At 38.6% G+C, this 19,526-nt stretch overlaps 1 long non-coding RNA gene across 14 annotated transcripts in view; it reads left to right on the forward strand.

Annotated features, from left to right (window-relative positions):
• The first annotated feature begins 452 nt into the window (after positions 1-452).
• LOC147373929 (uncharacterized) overlaps positions 453-19,526 on the forward strand; it is a 165,477-nt gene continuing 146,403 nt past the window's right edge. For 4 of the 14 annotated variants that reach the window (XR_015162237.1, XR_015162235.1, XR_015162234.1 and 1 more), the window contains exons 1-2: positions 472-762; positions 11,893-11,971. This is a non-coding gene — a long non-coding RNA (uncharacterized LOC147373929). Of the gene's footprint in view, positions 763-11,892; positions 11,972-12,136; positions 12,223-19,526 lie in introns of all 14 variants that reach the window. The other 10 variants (XR_015162232.1, XR_015162230.1, XR_015162225.1 and 7 more) reach the window with 8 other exon arrangements.

Raw genomic sequence — 19,526 nt, forward strand, 5'->3', positions numbered from 1 at the left:
TGCTGGATATATATACATATTTCACCCTCTGAGGACACAGCAGGTCAGGAACTGCTGGGAGGCCTTGATATCTGATAAGACCAGGGAATTCAGTGGTCATGTGTGTACTATGGCACCCCTTTGCCATGAAATGGTTCCTTAGTCCAAGTCCGAGGCAGTGTCATGCTGGGTCTATTAGCGGATTAAATAGTTTTTTACTTTTTAAAATAGTGGTATGAAAAAGGCAAATGTATGCCTAGATACGTATTCTTTCTGTCCAAAATTAACTGTTGGCTTTTTCGGGGTGGAAGGAGTTGAGTGTAATTAACGTGGCACTGAAACCATGGGTTAAATCCATTTCACCTGCCTTTACTAATCAAACATCTTTGAAGACTTACGTCTTTCAAAGAGCAGGTAGGCTAAATAATAAGATGTGCGCCTGAGTTGTTTTCTAGAAACTTCAAATCAGTTGCGTTTAGTTTCAGCTGAACTGCTTAAGACAGGATAGGACCACCGGCTCTTCAACTGGGCATGCGCAAGTGTCGGTGCTTGTTGACCTTTCAAAAGCCCCACCTTTAGCTTAGTTACGCCTGCCCAGAAAGACAATCGCGTGGCACCTTTCTCCAACTGAGACTTGTTTTCCAGTCTTCTGGCTTGATTGCCTTGCGAGTAAACTTGCGCTTTGCAGCAAACCTCGATGTCTTGGCATTTCGGCTGGCTTGCCGTGCTGGAGCCAGAGGAACCTGGTTTGATAACATCAAGCTGCGGATTCTTCTCCTTTAGGTAGGATGCCACATTAGTACATAGGGTTGATGTTTCTGGCTAAAAGTTGGACGTTTAGCAACTGTAGTGGCTACATAAGCTTTGCTGAGCAGGAACTTAGGCGGTTGGAGCCATGCATATTTTTACCACCATGAGTCTTTTGTGAACTTAACATGCCTGCCGTGGGGTAGACAATGTCACGGGTTGGTGATCATGTCAGAATAACGGATCAAGTAATTCTGTCCCCTTGGTTGTTGAGTGCCCCTTTTGTAGTGGATACTCTCTGGTAGGGGTTAATAAGAAATATAAAGAACCTCACTCTTTCTTCCCGCTTCTTTGGTGCCTTCCACATGCTTAATCCTGGCACCTCCTTATCCCTGGCCTTCAGGTTTTTCTCTTTCTAGGCATGGTCCAAAAACCCGTCTTTTGTTACTGCGTGTCTTAAGTGTTTTAATCTTGGGTCCCCTCACAAGATGACAACTAAGCATACTGCCTGAAGCTTTATTCAATAGGAGAGGTCCCCTTACTGCTGTCTTGGGTAGGGCAGAAGTACAGCAGCAGATCATTTTAGCCTGCCTCCTCTTGCGGGGACTTCCCAGGTGGGCCAGTAATTAAAATTCTGCCTTCCAGTGCAAGGGGCTTCGTTTCTAGTCCTGGTCAGGGAACTAAGATCCCACATGCCCTGTGGTCTTGCGACACACCAAAAACAAATAAAACCCTTCTGTTTTGGGGGGCTTCCTAGATGATGCTAGTGGTAAAAGAATCTGCCTGACAGTACAGGAGATACAAGAGATACTGGATCAATCCCTGAATTGGAAAGATCCCCTGGAGAAGGAAATGGCAACCACTCCAGTATGCTTGCCTGGAAAATTCCATGGACAAAGGAGGCTGATGGGCTACAGTCCACAGGGTCACAAAGAGTCAGACACAACTGAGCACATGAGCACTTTCCACATGTGGAACCCACCTCGGTTCAGTTCAGTAGCTCAGTTGTGTCTGACTCTTTGTGACTCCGTGGACTGCAGCACGCCAGGCTTCCCTGTCCATCACCAACTCCCAGAGCTTACTCAAACTTATATCCACCGAGTCAGTGATGCCATTCTACTATCTCATCCTCTGTCATCTCCTTCTCCTCCTTGCCTTCAATCTTTCCCAACATCAGGTCTTTTCCAAAGAGTCAATTCTTTGCATCAGGTGGCCAAAATATTGGAACTTCAGTCCTTCCAATGAATATTCAAGACTGATTTCCTTGAGGAATGATTGGTTTGATTTCCTTGCAGTACAAGGGACTCTTCAAGAGTCTTCTCCAACATCACAGTTCAAAAACATCAATTCTTCGGTGCTCAGCTTTCTTTATGCTCCAACTCGCACACCCATACATGACTATTGGAAAAGCCATAGCTTTGATTATGGTTTAATCATAGCTTTTGAACAAAGCTTACTACTTTCCCTCCTCTGTCACCTGGTGATAGAGACTGCACTCTACCCCCATGAGTGCAACAGTGCTAAATGCCATGGGTATCTATCTAAATGCCATGGGTATCTGGACCCTCTATCTCCTCAACCTCCACCTCCCTCTCCACTCTCCCCTTCTTTCCCCATCTATTATATAAACTGAACAATGACCTCATTGCCTGTCCAACTTTGATCCTAGGGACACTGAATATTAACTATATCCATACCTCTTTGCAATCAGCTTTCTTGGCTTTTACGCCAACTTCATCTCTTATTAAGACAATGGTAATTCTGTTTGCTTCACTGGTTCAATACTTCCATCTGGTCTCTGGTATGAGGGAGAGGGAGTGAACAATCCATGTTACTATCAGTGAGCTTATTTCTATGACGTATTACAATTGTGCCTGTTACAAGTGTCAACAACCTCTGTGGTTTATAGCCTTGCTTGTGTCGCCTCACTAGTGCATTCTGTACCGTTCTGGTTCTTCAAGTTCTTGCATCACTAGTGGATCTTCCAGCCTTACACAGCGTGTGTACTCTAACATGCCTGTTTCCGAGCGTTTTGATCCTTTCAGTGTCTACCACAGGTATTTCTGTTTAACTTAGGGTGGACCATTACTTTCTCCATGCTTCAAGAGCAGTATGTGTAATACTGTTTCCTGAGATCCCTGCCAAAGCATAATACCTTGTTTCTTAGGAGAATGCCCAGTACTTCCCCAATCCCCAAGCATGTTGTGACATAGCTTTGGTAATAGTGGTTGGCCATGAGGGGAAGTGTGAAAGAGTACACATATTGTCTTGAAAACCAGAGCTTCTGCTGTAGCTTTAGTAGCTCTACCCTCTAACAGTAAGGAGTGGGCCACTTTGGCAGGTCCAGACAGAGTTCAGTGGACTCTCCTCAAGCCAAGTTTTACTCCATCTGTCCCAAGCATGCTCCGTATAGCAAACGTGGGGTGTGTAGTTGGGGCTAAGAGTTAACTGTTCCTGAACTTTGCTACTTATATTGAATTACATTGAATTGTTGGTCTAATTTTTTAGATTTCTTTTTCCTCTCCTCCCTAGGAACTCTACTACCTTTCATAATTAAGCCGTGGGTTTCTTCCTTACCTTTACTGGTCTCTGGTTATAGGAAATGAGTCTTTTTATGCTACCAAAGAGGACTTCTGCCTTGCACACCCACTTTGATTCAGTGATTAGTCACCTACTTTTTAATGTCTTCCTCCAGTAAGAGTTGTCAAGGTAGGATTGTTCTTATAACTTGCTCTTCCAAGGAACTTAAATATTATAGCTGCCAGTGTATATGTCTTATCTCACCAAAAAAAGACAGTAACTATTGACAAAGCTTAACAGTTGCATTTCAACTGCCTGCAACCGATGGGGATAGCACTGTGTACCTGGTTGTTGGGTGATCCAATTTTAACATTCTGTTTTAGAGCCTGCTTCCTTGGAGCACTCCTGGTAACAACAGTTTTATGGTGGTTTGCCTGCAAAATAGATTATGAAGCAAAAATTTTTATGCTAAAAATTTATAAGGGACTACCCTCAGGGTCAACATCTGTGGAAGAGTAAAGGAAAACAAGATTAAATAGAGAAGAACTGAACTGTGATGTAAACCCATAGGTCTCAGTCTATCCTTGGGGAGCTCTAGGCTGAAGGAACAGTATTTTAGTTTGCTGTAACTCAAAGTAAGGGCACCAGCTATTAATATCCCAGGATCAACCAGGTGTTGGCTGCACACTGACCTTCAGGAGGAGATAGGAACTTGGACAAGTATATTCTTCTCAGCTGAGAACAATTACCTGAGATGGAATCAGCTAAGACCTGACAGTAGCCAACCCACCCAGCAACTGGAGGAAGGTGTGCTTTAGGCTAGAAGGGGAATCTAGGTGGCACACACCACCACTCCAGAAAATATATGTATATTTTTCTTTTTTAATAAAAATTTTTAAGATAACTAGACTTACAGAAAAGTAGCAAATGTAATGCAGAAGTTCCCATTTATCCCTTGCCCAGTTCTTATTGTTTACAACTTATGTTACTGTGGTATGGTTGTCACTACTAAGGAATTGACACTGTACATTTCTGTTAACTAAATTCTGTACTTACTCAGATTTCACTAGTTTTTCTCTAATGTCCTTTTTCTATATTCTTTCAGAATGGCATGTTACATTTAGTTGCCAACTAAATATAATGATTAGTTCCTATATTCTGTGATTAATTCCTACAGAAAATATACTTTAAAATTGACTTAGGATCTGTCTTAAAATACTTTGTCAAATATTACTAGCATATTGCTAGTATTAGTATATAATGTCACCAACATGTGAATGTACCATTATGTATAAATATATACAGATATATCCATCATAAATTACATAGGTCTTATGTTTACATATTTCCAGGTTGTCTGAAAATATATTATCACAAATTGCACTATTAGGCATTAGTATCTTATAAAAATCTGATTGTGGTTCTGTTTTAATAAAAGCTGATATTCAAAATAGGAGAAAGGAAAAAAAGAAACTTAAAGATATGTTACATTATTTGTGTCTTCAGTACAAGGAAAAGGCAGAAATAATTCATGGTAGCCAAAGGGTTTGAAGAGAATAGAATTTTACAAATACTTGAGATAGAAGGGAGCACAAGATGTCAGGAAGGAACATTAATAAATAAAGACTGGTAAGTTAATGATGACTCTGAAGGTTCTGAGCTGTTGAGCTCATTTTTAAAAATTCATACTGGAACAAAAGAAAGGAATGGAAAGCTTTGGGTTATTTATCAGTAATCAGGCAGATCTTGGAAAATTATTTATTAAATAATAAGAAAATATGATGAATATGTTCTTTATAGAACTGAGAGTTAAATAAAAATCTTAACTGGTCTTAAGTTTCTCTCTTTCTGTTTTAAATAATTTGTAAGGTTATAGCCTATACCTCCCATCACCTCATTATCTGGCTCTTGACTTTGAACCTAAGGCTATTTCAACTGTGATTTCCAGTCCTCTGAGTTGGGGGATACATGATTCTCAGTAGACAAGTGACTCCTTTTGCCTGGTAGGCAGCCCACCAGCTGACTCTCTACTACAAAAATGTCAGCCATCTTCTCCTCGACCTGTGTTTGTCCAGCCCTGACACTGTGTTCAGACAGCAGTTAGAGGCAAACACAACACTAAGCTCTCTAAAACTGTGATGTGATATGTGTGATGTACAGGCAAACAGAATCTTGATCTAGTAATTTTCTTTCTAGTAACCATATCTGTTTGCAAGAGCTCTACATTTATAAAGTAAATACCATCTCTCTAAGAGTTCAGTCTATGTTCTACTCTGAATTTGAAATTAAATAAAACCAAAACCTTGACTGAGGAGAAAGTGAAGTCGTCGTATTATCTTCAACTAATAATCTCAGGTTCACAAAGTAAGTGTTCTTTCAACTTGCCCTCACATCTCTGGTAAGATGACCACTGCCTGCTGTAACATTATTATTATCAATAATGAATCTCAATGATATGTTTGATGGTAAGATATGTTTCTAACTAATTTTTTAAATAAAATGTGATAGAAATGTTAATTCATGACCATTCATATTACTCTTACCTGCCCGAAAAGTACTCAATAGAGTACTTTGCCAGAGTAGTTACTGGACACATACCTTGAAGAGCAACAAGCAGTGTCAGGAAGCCAGAAAGGCCAGTAGGATTTACACTGGAAAGAACGGTGTGTCTGGTAAATATTAGCTACAAACAAGTGAATGTGTTAAGGCTGAACTCATGTACCCTCCCCCATTCAGATGTTGAAGTCCTAACACTGGTACCTCAGAATGTGACCCTATTTGGAGATAGGGACTTTAAGAAGGTAATTAAGTTAAAACGAGATAAGAAGGGTGGTCCCTAATCTGACATGAATGGTGTCCTAATAAGAGGAGATGAGGATACAGACATCTCACAGGGAAGACCATGAGAAGAAATATAGAAGACAGCCGTCTTATATCAGATTTCCAGACTCCAGAATTGTGAGAGAATACATTTTAAGCCACACAGCTTGTGGGAATCTGTTATGGTAGACCTTGTAAACTAATACAAAAGGAAAAATTCAAAATGGCCAAGTAAGGCCATTTCTGGGAGGTAGCTTGGAGTATTGTAGAAGAAAGAATGACTACAACTTTAGGGGAAGCTGCTTGTGGTTTGAGTTAGGACAGAGTGTAAGAATGAAGATTGTAAGGTAGTTTGACATTTCTTATGTATATGACCTCACCTGACCTTTTTGGGGGCGAGAAGTTATAACAAAAATTTTAAATTATTTAAAATTATTTGTATATATCAAATGTTCTCTGAATTGGTAGAGATTAGAAAAAGGCACCAAGTGCTTGCTTTCAAATGTACATATTAACAATTACTAGCTGTTGAGCACCTATCATATGAAAAAGGTTCAAATACATTACTTCTAGTTATGACAACTTTGATACCATGCTAATGGCAGGAAGTGAAGAGAAACTAAAGAGCCTCTTGATGAAAGTGAAAGAGGAGAGTGAAAAAGCTGGCTTAAAACTCAACATTCAAGAAACTAAGATCATGGCATCTGATCTCATCGTTTCATGACAAATAGAAGGAGAAAAAGTGGAAGCAGTGACAGATTTTATTTTCTTGGTCTCCAGAATCACTGCAGATTATAACTGCAGCATGAAATTAAAAGATGCTTGCCCTTTGGAAGGAAGGCTATGACAAACCTAGATAGCATATTAAAAGGCAGAGGCATCAGTTTGCTGACAAAGGTTCATATAGTCAAAGCTATGGTTTTTCCAGTAGTCATGTATGGATGTAAGAGTTGGACCATAAAGAATGCTGATCACTGAAGAATGGATGCTTTCTAATTGTGGTACTGGATAAGTCTTGAGAGTCCCTTGGACTGCAAGGAGATCAAGCCAGTCAATCCTAAAGGAAATCAGTCCTGAATATTCACTGGAAGGATTGATGCTTGAAGCTCCAATACTTTGGCCACCTGATGCAAAGAGCTGACTCATTGGAAAAGACCTTGATGCTGGGAAAGATTCAGGGCAGGAGGAGAAGATGACAACAGAGGATAAGATGGTTGGATGGCATCATTGACTCAATGGACATGAGTTTGAGCGAACTCCTGGAGATAGTGAAGGACAGAGAAGCCTGGCATGCTGCAGTCAATGGGGTTGCAAAGATTTGGACAAGATTTAGGGACTGAACAAGAACAGCGAAGTCATGACAAAGGGAGTTTCCTAGGCCAGTAGATGAGAGCTAACTTGTTCAAGTTAACCCAGAAATTCAAGAACTGGATTTAACTTAAAAAAATTCAGTCTGACTGTAACACTTGAGTTCTTTCTAGATTATACTGTGCAGTTTAGGAGGCAGTTGGTGGTTGTGGTAGACTGCAGTTGCCTTGCTAAGATCTCCTTTCCTGATCTGAGATCACCCATCTCCCAGGTCCTGTGAGAGTTGGCTACTAACAGTTGAAGGTAAACTCCTCTCCCTAGAATTCCCCTTAAAGTGTAGGAGACAACTTGCTTCAGGATAAGATGGCCCTGTGGATGTTCCTCTGCTTAGAATTCCTCATCAGATTAGGCTGAAGGTGGATTTCATCTGCATGTACATATTGTAGGCTTCTTCCTCTCTCCTGTCTTTCTCATCTCCTTAAATGTTTCATCTGAGAATATCTTAGTTACTGGATCAAGAATCCCATCCAGGGGCTAAGCTTCTTGAGAATCTAAGATTAGGTTGTAGTAACTAGCTGAATATTAATATGAATCAAACTTATGGGCAAATATAATGATACAAAGAAAAAACCTAGCAGCTTCTTGAGAGTTAAACATGTATCACATCAGAGAAATGAAACCACACAGTCCAGAAAAAAAATGCTTATTGAAGTCTACAATGTTATGAAGAAAATTAAAAGTGTTATTTTTTAGTATGGACTGTGCAGTTTTTGCCAAAGTACATTGGACGGTATATAAATCTTACAGTTTATGTCAGGACTATTTTGATTGCAAGTATAGAACCTCAATTCAAATTTTCTTAGTCCAAAAAAAAAATTCATTGTCATTTCTGTCTGTGAAATTCAAAGGTCAAGTTTACTTTACACATATTTGGACCTAGAGGTTTCCATTACTTACTTTCTACTTACTTACTTACTTTGGCTTTATTTGCTTTGTTCTGTACACATTTAGGAGAAGGCAATGGCAACCCACTCCAATACTCTTGCCTGGCAAAGTACTGGAGAGGAGCCTGGTAGGCTGCAGTCCATGGGGTCGCTAGGAGTTGGAAACAACAGAGTGACTTCACTTTCACTGTTCACTTTCATTCATTGGAGAAGGAAATGGCAACCCACTCCAATATTCTTGCCTGGAGGATCCCAGGGACGGGGGAGCCTGGTGGGCTGCCATCTGGGGACGGCACAGAGTCGGACAGGACTGAAGCGACTTAGCAGCAGCAGCAGTACACATTTAAGGGGCTTCCCAGGTGGTGCTAGTGGTAAATTACCCACCTACCAATGAAGGAGATGTCAGAGATGAGGGTTTGATCCCTGGGTCAAGAAGATCCCCTAGAGGAGTGCATGGTGATCCACTTCAGTATTTTTGCCTAGAGAATCCCATGGACAGAGGAGCCTGGCAGGCTACAGTCTGTATGGTCACATGGAGTTGGACACGACTGAAGTGACCTTAGCACCCATAAACATTTAAAAATGTCTCTGTAAATGTAACTTTTCTAATGCCTAGAAAAGATTTGAATTGGCCATGCCTAGGTCATTTGCTAGTGTTGAAGTAACCACGGTGTGTAGTACTCTATTTAAAAACCTGAGTAGTGCATATACCCATTGCAGTGGAAAGAGGAGATATTGAAGCACAGCTGTGGACCATCAAAGGAAAAAATCCCTAGTGAAACCATGAAAAGAGGCATGTGAATGTACTAATAAAAACTTTGATTTTGAAAGATGGATATCTTATAGATTATTTTCCAAATTTATGTGAAATTGGAAGTTATTTTTAATGAAATATTTTATGAAATTCAGACACACTTGGGTCCAAGAACAGATGACTCTACTTACTAGCTATATCACTTTGGAAAATCAGTTACATTCTCTAGGCCTCAGTCTTCAGTTGTAAAACTGGAATAACCAAGTGTACTATAAAGATTAGAGAAAATACATTATTAATGCTTGGCTCCATAAAAGTAGTTTCTATTGAGCAAGCTAGTATCAACTTGGAGATCTTTGAATGTCTCCCAAAAGTGTTAAAATTAATTTTTTAAAAAGTACTTTGATCTCATTTTAACAAGCTGGGAAGAGAATGCAGTGTTTATGAGGATTAATTTATAAGTTTGGTATAGGTCGAATTGGGTTTGGGGTGACAATAAAGAAAAGAGCCAGAGATATGGAGGACAGGCGAGAGGTTATTGTAATCAATTATGAATTGATAGGTACATGAACCAAGGGAACATAAGGCAGTAATGTACAACTATTAAGAACAAACCATAAAAATGATTAGAAGGCTTTCAGAATGGTCCAATTCAGCAGTTTACCATGAGGATTTTATTTTTCAAATAGTCTGTTTAATTCAATAATGATGGGTGCTAAAAGATTTGCAAGGTGTCCTCTTTCCCCAGGTTAATAAAACAATACACTGCAAAATACAATACAATTTCAGAAGTTTAAACTTCAGTAAAATCTTCCTTTATATATGGCCACTCATTTTGTAGAGTCTACGTTTCTGCTAATAGAGTGTGGTGTAAAATAGGGATTTTACTTCATTTGATCATTTAGGAAAAGTCTTAGAGTATGTACTCAGATAAAAACCCATATGCAGTCATGATCATATCTGAGACAAGATTATAAAATTAAGTAGTCTGTTTTCAAATGTTTTAGAGTAATAACCATAAAAACTGAAGGGTCTTAAAATACAGAAATGGATTTATGGATTAGAAGTAGAAATTAATAAAAGAGAAACTGAATTGAAATATCCTAAAATCCTTGTCACTTAATTGTGATTTTATTTAGTAAGCTTTACAGAGAGATAATTTTGGAAAAGGAGTACGTCAAGGCTGTATATTGTCACCGTGCTTATTTAACTTATATGCAGAGTACATCATGAGAAGTGTTGGGCTGGATGAAGCACAAGCTGGAATCAAAATTGCTGGGAGAAATATCAATAACCTCAGATATGCAGATGACACCACCCTTCATCTAGCCCAGTGTTTCTCATAATGTACTCTGCATATAAATTAAATAAGCAGGGTGACAAGATTCAGCCTTGACATACTCCTTACCCAATTTGGAACCAGTCTGTTGTTCCACATCCAGATCTAACTGTTGCTTCCTGACTTGCATACAGATTTCTCAAGAGGCAGGTCAGGTGGTCTGGTATCCCCATCTCTTTCAGAATTTTCCACAGTTTATTGTGATCCACATAGTCAAAGGCTTTGGCATAGTCAATAAAGCAGAAATAAATGTTTTTTCTGGAACTCTCTTACTTTTTTTGATGATCCAATGGATGTTGGCAATTTGATCTCTGGTTCCTCTAAAACTAGTTTGAACATCCGGAAGTTCATGGTTCACGTGTTGTTGAAGCCTGGCTTGGGGAATTTTGAGCCTTACTTTACTAGTGTGTGAGGTAGCTTGAGCATTCTTTGGCATTGCCTTTCTTTGAGACTGGAATGAAAACTGACCTTTTCCAGTCCTGTGGCCACTGCTGAGTTTTCCAAATTTGCTGGCATATTGAGTGCAGCACTTTCACAGCATCATCTTTCAGGATTTGGAATAGCTCAACTTGAATTCAATCACCTCCACTAGCTTTGTTTGTAGTGATGCTTCTTAAGACCCACTTGACTTCACATTCCAGGATGTCTGGCTCTAGGTGAGTGATCACACCATCATGATTATCTGGGTCTTTTTGTATAGTTCTTCTGTGTATTCTTGCGACCTCTTAATATCTTCTGCTTCTGTTAGATCCATACCAGTTCTGTCCTTTATTGAGCCTATCTTTGCATGAAATGTACAAAAGCTTGAACTACCTTAAACAATAAAATAAATGCCAAAGATGGGATAGTTAGGGAGTTTGGGATGGGCATGAAAACTCTGCTATATTTAAAATGGATAATCAACAGAGTCCTACTGTATATCACATGGAAATCTGCTCAATGTTATATGGTGGCCTGAATGTGAGGGAGGTGTAGGGGAGAGTGGATACATGTATATGTATTGTTGAGTCCCTTCCCTGTTCACCTGAAGCTATCACAACATTGTTAATTGGCTATACCCCAATACAAAAAATTGTCAAGGAATTAGAGGAAATATTAAAGAAAAGTTTGAGAAGAAACTTGGAACGTTTTGTAGTTTTTGTAGCTACACGATTAATATGATTCACCTTTAGCTTGAGATACCTACCTGTAGTTATGTGTTTTTTGTTTGTTTTTGTGGAAGATAATGAAATTGGCCCAACTTGAATTAGAGGTTAACCTTAATTCAGTCAGCTGTGGCCTGGATTCAGGATCCTGTCATAGAAGGATAAGTCACCTTTCTCATAGAAAAACTGGTGTCCTAGGTGCCAAGGACACTTGCTAAATCTAATAATTTAAAACACATACAACTTGATCTTTACATAAGATGAGCAGAGATAATAAATACATAAATTTGGTAGCCTTTCAAAAATATTCTAACCTTATAGTTCCTATTTCTCTAGGTAAAGCTTGAGCTGCCATCTTGGTGTAGCCAGCACTCCATCCATCTCACAATCTGAAGTCAGAAGTCTTGAGTTGGAGGTAAGCTTGATATATGAACTTTTAATGTAAGGAATCACTTTTAGCAGTCTTTGTACATGACATATACAATGTTTCGTATTGGAAACTTGTTTGTGTTGTTTACTTATTGGAATTATGTTTTTAAAAAATTTCAAATGTAATCTTAACATCAAATACCAATTTAAGCAATAGAAACAGGGTTGCTTTGATTGAAGCAAGAAAAGATGCTGCTGGCAGCCCCACTGGCTTGGATTCTCTGCTTTCCCCTTATGGTGAGTGATCCTTAAAATTCCTTTATAGAGATCCATATCATTGCAGAATATAATCTGAAACAAAATCACTAATGTAGTACAATAAGCATGGATAAGATTTGGAATCAAAGGATCAGTTTTATAAAATGCTGATTCTAGCACATACTAACTTGGAGATGGAATAAATCACGTATTAATAAATTCTCCAAATCTTTCTTCAGCTGAGAAGTATACATAATACTTATACCATCAAACTTAGAAGGTTCATTTATTAAATGTGATGTCAACCGTAGAAAACTCTACAATGTTATATACAGTGTTAATTGATATTGCATTGGATATCTATTTACCCACCTTGAGAAAAACATCCAAACTGCTAGGTACTTTAAGGGCACCCTGGCCCGCATTGACCACATTCTCAATTTCAAAACTTCCTTCTCCTTTACAATAATTATGTTGGCCTCCAAGGACATATGAATCAGTGACAATATATATCCTAAAAAATATCAGCTATTTGATTATTTTGACATCATATAGCTTGCTCTAAACGTGCTAGTGGCTGTTTATCGTCTTCTGTGGTCCTAGAAGAGGGAGAAAGCATGAGCAGCAGAGACGAAGGCTCCTAAATCACTGATTTGACCCCATCCCAGGGAGCGACTTCACTTTCACTTTTCACTTTCATGCATTGGAGAAGGAAGTGGCAACCCACTCCAGTGTTCTTGCCTGGAGAATCTCAGGGACGGGGGAGCCTGGTGGGCTGCCGTCTATGGGGTCTCACAGAGTCAGACACGACTGAAGCGACTTAGCAGCAGCAGCAGGAACTTGCACAATCAAATGTGAATAGCAAATGCAGTCTCCCTCTAAAGCTCCTCTGAGGGTCATTCATGGAGGTACAGAAGGGTACCCAAGGGAGATGGAGATAAAAGCACCTTCTTGATAATATTCACTTGAGAATGATTATAAACCATGAAATGAGTGACAGACAAAAACTGCTTAAGTTGAGGCATACATTTTCACTCTGTTTTGGATGCTGGTACTCTGGCAATGTATTTTAAGCTCAGCGTTTGCTTTAAAAAAACAAAAACCAAAAAAAACCACAAAAATTCTCATTCAACTGTACGAAACCCATTCTCCTCAAGATTGAAGCTTTTCTGTAGTGATGTTATCTGTTTAGGTTTGAAGCCACTAGGGCCCTGGCACATACAGCTGGAATACTCTATTTTTAAAGATATATTGTGTCTGTTGATACAAAGGTCATGATGTAGACTTTTGCACTTAGAATCAGCATGAGAATGTGGGACTGTTCTTGCAGATCTTGGCTCCATCAGCAAAATAAAATAAACTGGAGGCTTGAAATAGAAATAACCCTCCTTCCAAGTGTTTCATTTAGAGAATGACATCCTGTTTTCTTCAGAATATCATGGGTAATTCTGCATATGAATGAATTTTGCAACAGAAAAGGCCCAGCAAATGAAATACGCAAAATAACTTAGAATTTCAGGAGTCAGTAATAAAAATAAATGATGATGCTTTTCCGCTCAAAGTGTGAAGGGAATTGGAAACCTGAAATTTAGTTACATAAAGTTTTAAGATTTTTATAACGATTTGTGATAGCATGGTAAGCTGAGTTCTCCTTATAAGAGAATGTAGTGTGTCTTTAGTACAATTTACCATTTATCTTATAAGGAAATTTTGACACAGTTTGCCTATTAGCTATTGAAGTCAGACCAATTTTCAAATTATAGTCATAAGTAGAAAGGTGTATTTCAGAAATAACTGGACCCAAAGCATCGTTCACCTGGAAATACTTTGATTTGGCTCCCAACTGAGCCTGGAGAGGTTTTACCTGAAGTACAAAGTAACTACAGTCAAAGTTGTAGAAATTCCTAGTTTTGTCAATAAAACCCCATTTCTATATTGAAAAAAGCACAGTGACATAATATGTTAATAATATAACATTATATTAAATTTAAAAAATAAATTTCAATTTATAATCTTACATATACATTTTCCATTATGTTGCTGCTAAAACTCACCCAGAAACTGGCCCCTTTCCAGCCCTAGTGTCTTTATATTGGATTTTACTACTCTTTTCTATTTGAAAGGAATTGGTACCTTAGCTGACTTCCTGTCTTGAGTATAGAAAAGATCAGTAGGGTTCTTTTATGTATTTGTATTGCCTACAATAAAAGGATTTTTTTTCAGACAACATCTTTTTTAGGAAGAAGTGAAAGCTTACACTGGAAATGTCATGGCAGCTTTTGTGTTAAGATGATAATGATAAAAACAATCATTATTTGGAACAATTTGAGTCTATAAGATTCATGTTTATGTGAAATTTGTGTCAGAGATTGGCCGGATGTTTATTTGGCTTTTCCTTTTTCTTGAGTATAAATTGTTTTCTAGCTCTTTTGATTATAAGTGGAGTCGTAAGACTAGTTGCCACCAATGAAATGTGAGCAGATATGATGTGTCACTTCTGGCAAAAGACAGTTAAGAATTGCTCCATGATCTCGTTCTTTCCTTGTTCTGTTGACTGGATGTGAATTTGAAGCTGTATATTAGAAATAGCCAAGCGTCAGTTATACAGGCTCTCTGAAATTCTGCACCCTTTATAAAGCAAAGGTTTATTAGAACCTTTTCTTCCCACACTTGGGGGACCATTTTATACTTTGGCATAAGCCAACAGCCACCAGTTAACATTTATATTGTTAATCATCCAAGATTTTAGGGTTGTTGGTTACACAGCTAACATTACTTACCTGACTAATAATACTCAGATAGAAAGAGGTAATAGTACTTGTGATTACAGAAGGCAATTGTGATACAAAAAACATAGGATATAGGCAGGAACCAGGAATGACTGGGAACTGAGTATAACAGGATCAGTATTTCAGAAGCAATAACAATTGTTTCAGTTAAGTAGTGGTAATATCAATTAAGACAAAGTATACTGGAGTCAAAGTTAATTGCTTTGGTTGTCACAGTGAGAAAAAACGAAAAAGTTTAAATATTGAGATCAAAGTGTTTCCTTGGTCAAATGTTTCAAAAAAGGAAAACTGATAAGACACAAAGTCCTCATCTCTTAGGAGATGAGTTTTTTAAATGATACTGATGTCCGGTGACCTTGACCTGCAACAGCTTGAAGCAGGATTTCGGTTCCTAGCCAGAGACTGAAGTCAAGCCGCGGCAGTGAGAGCACTCGGTCCTAGCCACTAAGCCAAGAGGGACTGGTAGTCAATGACAAGGCCCTGGCCTATGTGCTGTGTAGAAATAAATTTCCACATGGAGACAGAAAGTAGAGAAACAAGAAAAGTATATATTAGGAGGAAAAAGGATGTGTGTGGATGGGCACCCGGATGGGCTCAGAGAGTCACACCCTCATTGTAGTTTGAATCACTTTTATGGGGCATTTCTCCCAGGTTTCGTTTGGCCAATCCTCTTGCTCTGCCTGGTTCTGAGTTCGTATTTGGCATTACTCTGAGTCCTCTATGTGTGCGTGTTCATTTCTTAGCCAAGATGAATTCTAGCACAGAGGCTTATGGGTAGGTTGACATCACTTACTATGAAGTGATGCCACCTCTCTTTTGACTTTCAAGGAGTCTTTCTGTACATGTGTAGTCAGGATGGTCTCCTTGACTTTGAGGAATATGTGGTCTTTTATCTCTTATCTGGGCAGGACTAAGCTCCTCTCTCGCTCCTGTTATTTTGGGGATACCTGTCCACAGGGGACTAATTCTGGCTGCTTAACTTGGGGCTCTTCTATATCCTGCCTCAATACTATTAATTATCATAAAATGCTAATGAGGTAAAATTTTAATAGTGCTAGCAGAACAGGTCAACATATCATGATATTAGGGCAATGATTTTGAAATAAAGGTAAAACAAAATTGGGAATGGATGATAGGTATATTTTGAGATTCAAACTAGGTTTCAAAAAGCAAAACTTGTTGAACAAAAGGTAATTATTAATAACAATTTAACAAATACTTGCTTTTGAAGATTCACTGATTTTTAGACTTTCTTCTCTGTGTTTGGGATATGGGTGCCTACACCATACATTTTAATCAATTTAAACATTAAAATAAATGTCAGGCTGATGTCAAGAGAGTCTTCAGTTTGAATCTCCAAAGGAAAAGAATCCTAATTCTGTATTTTGGCCAAAAATCAGTAGATGGATAATTTAGATCCTTGGCTAGTTGGATTTGGTATTCTTTTAACTTCTAGTAAAAATACTGCAAGCAACTTATAAAGTATGTAACTCATATTGCTAGAACCGTGCTGTTGCTAAATCTTATCCAACTCTTTTGTGCCTCATGGATTATAGACTATTAGGCTCCTCTGTCTGTGGGATTTCCAAGGTGAGAATATTAGAGTGGGTTACCATTTCCTTCTCCAGGGGATCTTCATGACCCAGGGATCGAACCTATATCTCCTGCATTGGCAGGTGGGTTCTTTACCACTGAGCCACCAGGGAAGCCCTACTAGAACCATAAATGATACTAAAATAAAGCTATAAGCAAAATTATAAACTATTATATATGCTTCCCTGATAGCTCAGTTGGTAAAGAATCTGCCTGTAATGCTGGACACCGCATTTCAATTCCTAGGTCGGGAAGATCCACTGGAGAAGGGATAGGCTACCCACTCCACTATTCTAGGGCTTTCCTTGTGGCTCAGATAGTTAAGAGTCTGCCTGCAATGTGGGAGACCTAGGTTTGATCCCTGGATTGGGAAGATCCCCTGGAGAAGGGAACGACTACCCACTCCAGTATTCTGGCCTGGAGAATTATGGACCGTATAGTCCTTGGGGTCACAAAGAGTTGGATGTGACTTTCACTTCACTTTACTTGTATATAATGAAGACATACACTTACATTGTGTTTATATGTAGATTATATATTTTAAATCTTTTTTGTATTGTTAATTCAGTATGTTTTATTTGCTGTTTAGGATGTTTGAAATGTTAAAAAGTATTGAAACGTGTAAAATATCATGTAGGAAACGAGTTGCCAGTCCAGGTTCGATGCACGATGCTGGATGCTTGGGGCTGGTGCACTGGACGGCCCAGAGGGATGGTATGGGGAGGGAGGAGGGAGGAGGGTTCGGGATGGGGAACACATGTATACCTGTGGCGGATCCATTATGATATTTGGCAAAACTAATACAATTATGTAAAGTTTAAAAAAAAAAATAAAAAAAATAAATAAATAAATAAAAAAATAAAATAAAGTAAAAATGAAAAAAAAAAAAAAAAAAGAAATTTTGGTCCTGCCTACCAAAAATGAAAGAGCTCTGAGAAAGTTTGAAAGAAGAGATGAAGGAATATCACCAATAAGTACTGAATGAAGAAAGAATTTTCCAGGTAAATTTTGTGCCAGGGTTTATATAAGAACACTGTAACTTTTAAAACAATCCAAAAATAGATCACCATTTTACACCTGTGGAAACTATAAATTAAATGATTTTTTTCTTCAGTAGTCATAGCACAAAACTAGGGTTAGTTGTTTCCTATTGTATGTTATTTCTATTGTATGGCATTGTTAGGTCAAGTCACACATTTTGAAAAAAGTTTCCAGGCATGGTCAACCAGTCTGGTCATTTCTGGCAAAAAATAGAAACACAGAGTTTGAGAAGACAATAGGTAAGTGTATGATCTGTAATTCCTTCTAGAGAGGAAGCAAGACAAGTTGGAGTCAGAGCTGGGGAATAAAATTGACTTGGGGGAACATGAAGGAATAAACTATAACTCTTAAATCAAAAAAAAAAAAAAAAGTACTCAGAATAAAAAGTTTGTATTCAGTTTAAACTTGTCTGCTGCTGCTGCTGCTAAGTCGCTTCAGTCGTGTCCGACTCTGTGCGACCCCATAGACGGCAGCCCACCAGGCTTCCCCGTCCCTGGGATTCTCCAGGCAAGAACACTGGAGTGGGTTGCCATTTCCTTCTCCAATACATGAAAGTGAAAAGTGAAAGTGAAGTCGCTCAGTCGTGTCTGACTCTAGCAACCCCATGGACTGCAGCCTACCAGGCTCCTCCGCCCATGGGATTTTCCAGGCAAAAGTACTGGAGTGGGGTGCCATTGCCTTCTCCGTTAAACTTGTCTAGGGATTTTAAATTAATAAAAATCTGTAGATAGTGCTTAAATTCATAAGAATTTAGTTTTCAGTGTTTCATTCATTTGGTATGAACTCCAGGAGGACCTGGCAATATGACTGGGTCTGCTTTCTTGTAACTCTGTCTTCTGCAAAGTATTGAGTTAACACATTATTGACGGGGATTTTTGCAGAAATTAACACCTGTGGTTGGTGATTTGTTATGTAAGTGAATGTTGAAACACCCATGTTTGAGTAAGTATCAACAACTATTTTTTGTTTTTTGTACTTAAGGCATTTATTTGAAACTTTTTAAATGTCTTGCTGAAGCATTCTAATATTAGAGTGTGATAGGCCGATAGCAGGCACCTCTGTGCAGGGGAACAGAAGGTCTATTACAAAAATGCTGTGTTTTACTGTGCTTTGTCTTGGAAGTGCAGACTGCAGGTACTGGCCGCTTTTTTTTTTCTTTTTTTTTTTTTAGTCCTATGGGTATTATTTCCTCTAAAATATGTTCTTTTCTTTCACCTGATAGTCAAAAAAAGTTGGACCTTTGTGGGAGGGGGGCACTTTCATATTTTAAACTAATTTTTATTGGAGTATAGTTGCTTTACAATAGTGTGTTAGTTTTTGCTTACAGCAAAATGAATCAGCTATACATATACATATTATATCCTCTTTTTTGGATTTCCTTCCCATTTAGTCACCATGAAAAGTGAAAGTGTTAGTTGCTCAGTTGTGTCCAACTCTTTCGGAGCCCATGGACTGTAGCCTACCAGGTTTCTCTGTCCATGGGATTCTCCAGGCAAGAATACTGGAGTGGGTTGCCATTCCCTTCTCCAGGGTGTCTTCCCGACCCAGGGATTAAACCCAGGTCTCCCCCATTGTAGGCAGATTCTTTACCTTCTGAGCCAGCCAGTCACTATAGACCCCTGAGTAGAGTTCCCTGGTGATACAGAATAGGTTCTCATTAGTTATAATTCAATGAGTTATTATCTCATTAGTAATACTTTATTACTCTACTTTATACATAGTATCAATAGTGTATATACATCAATCCTAATCTCCCAATTTGTCTCACCCTCCTTTCCTCTTTGGTATCCATGTGTTCTATACCTCTGTGCCTCTTTCTGCTTTGCATATGAGATCATCTATACCATTTTCCTAGATTCCACATATATGCATCAATATATGATATTTGTTTTCTTCTTTGTGACTCCCTTCACTCTCTAT

This window comes from Bos grunniens, chromosome 4 (genome assembly GCF_055505025.1).
Source record: "Bos grunniens cultivar Pamir isolate PY7600 chromosome 4, Bosgru_T2T1.0, whole genome shotgun sequence".
NCBI classification, from domain to species: domain Eukaryota; kingdom Metazoa; phylum Chordata; class Mammalia; order Artiodactyla; family Bovidae; genus Bos; species Bos grunniens.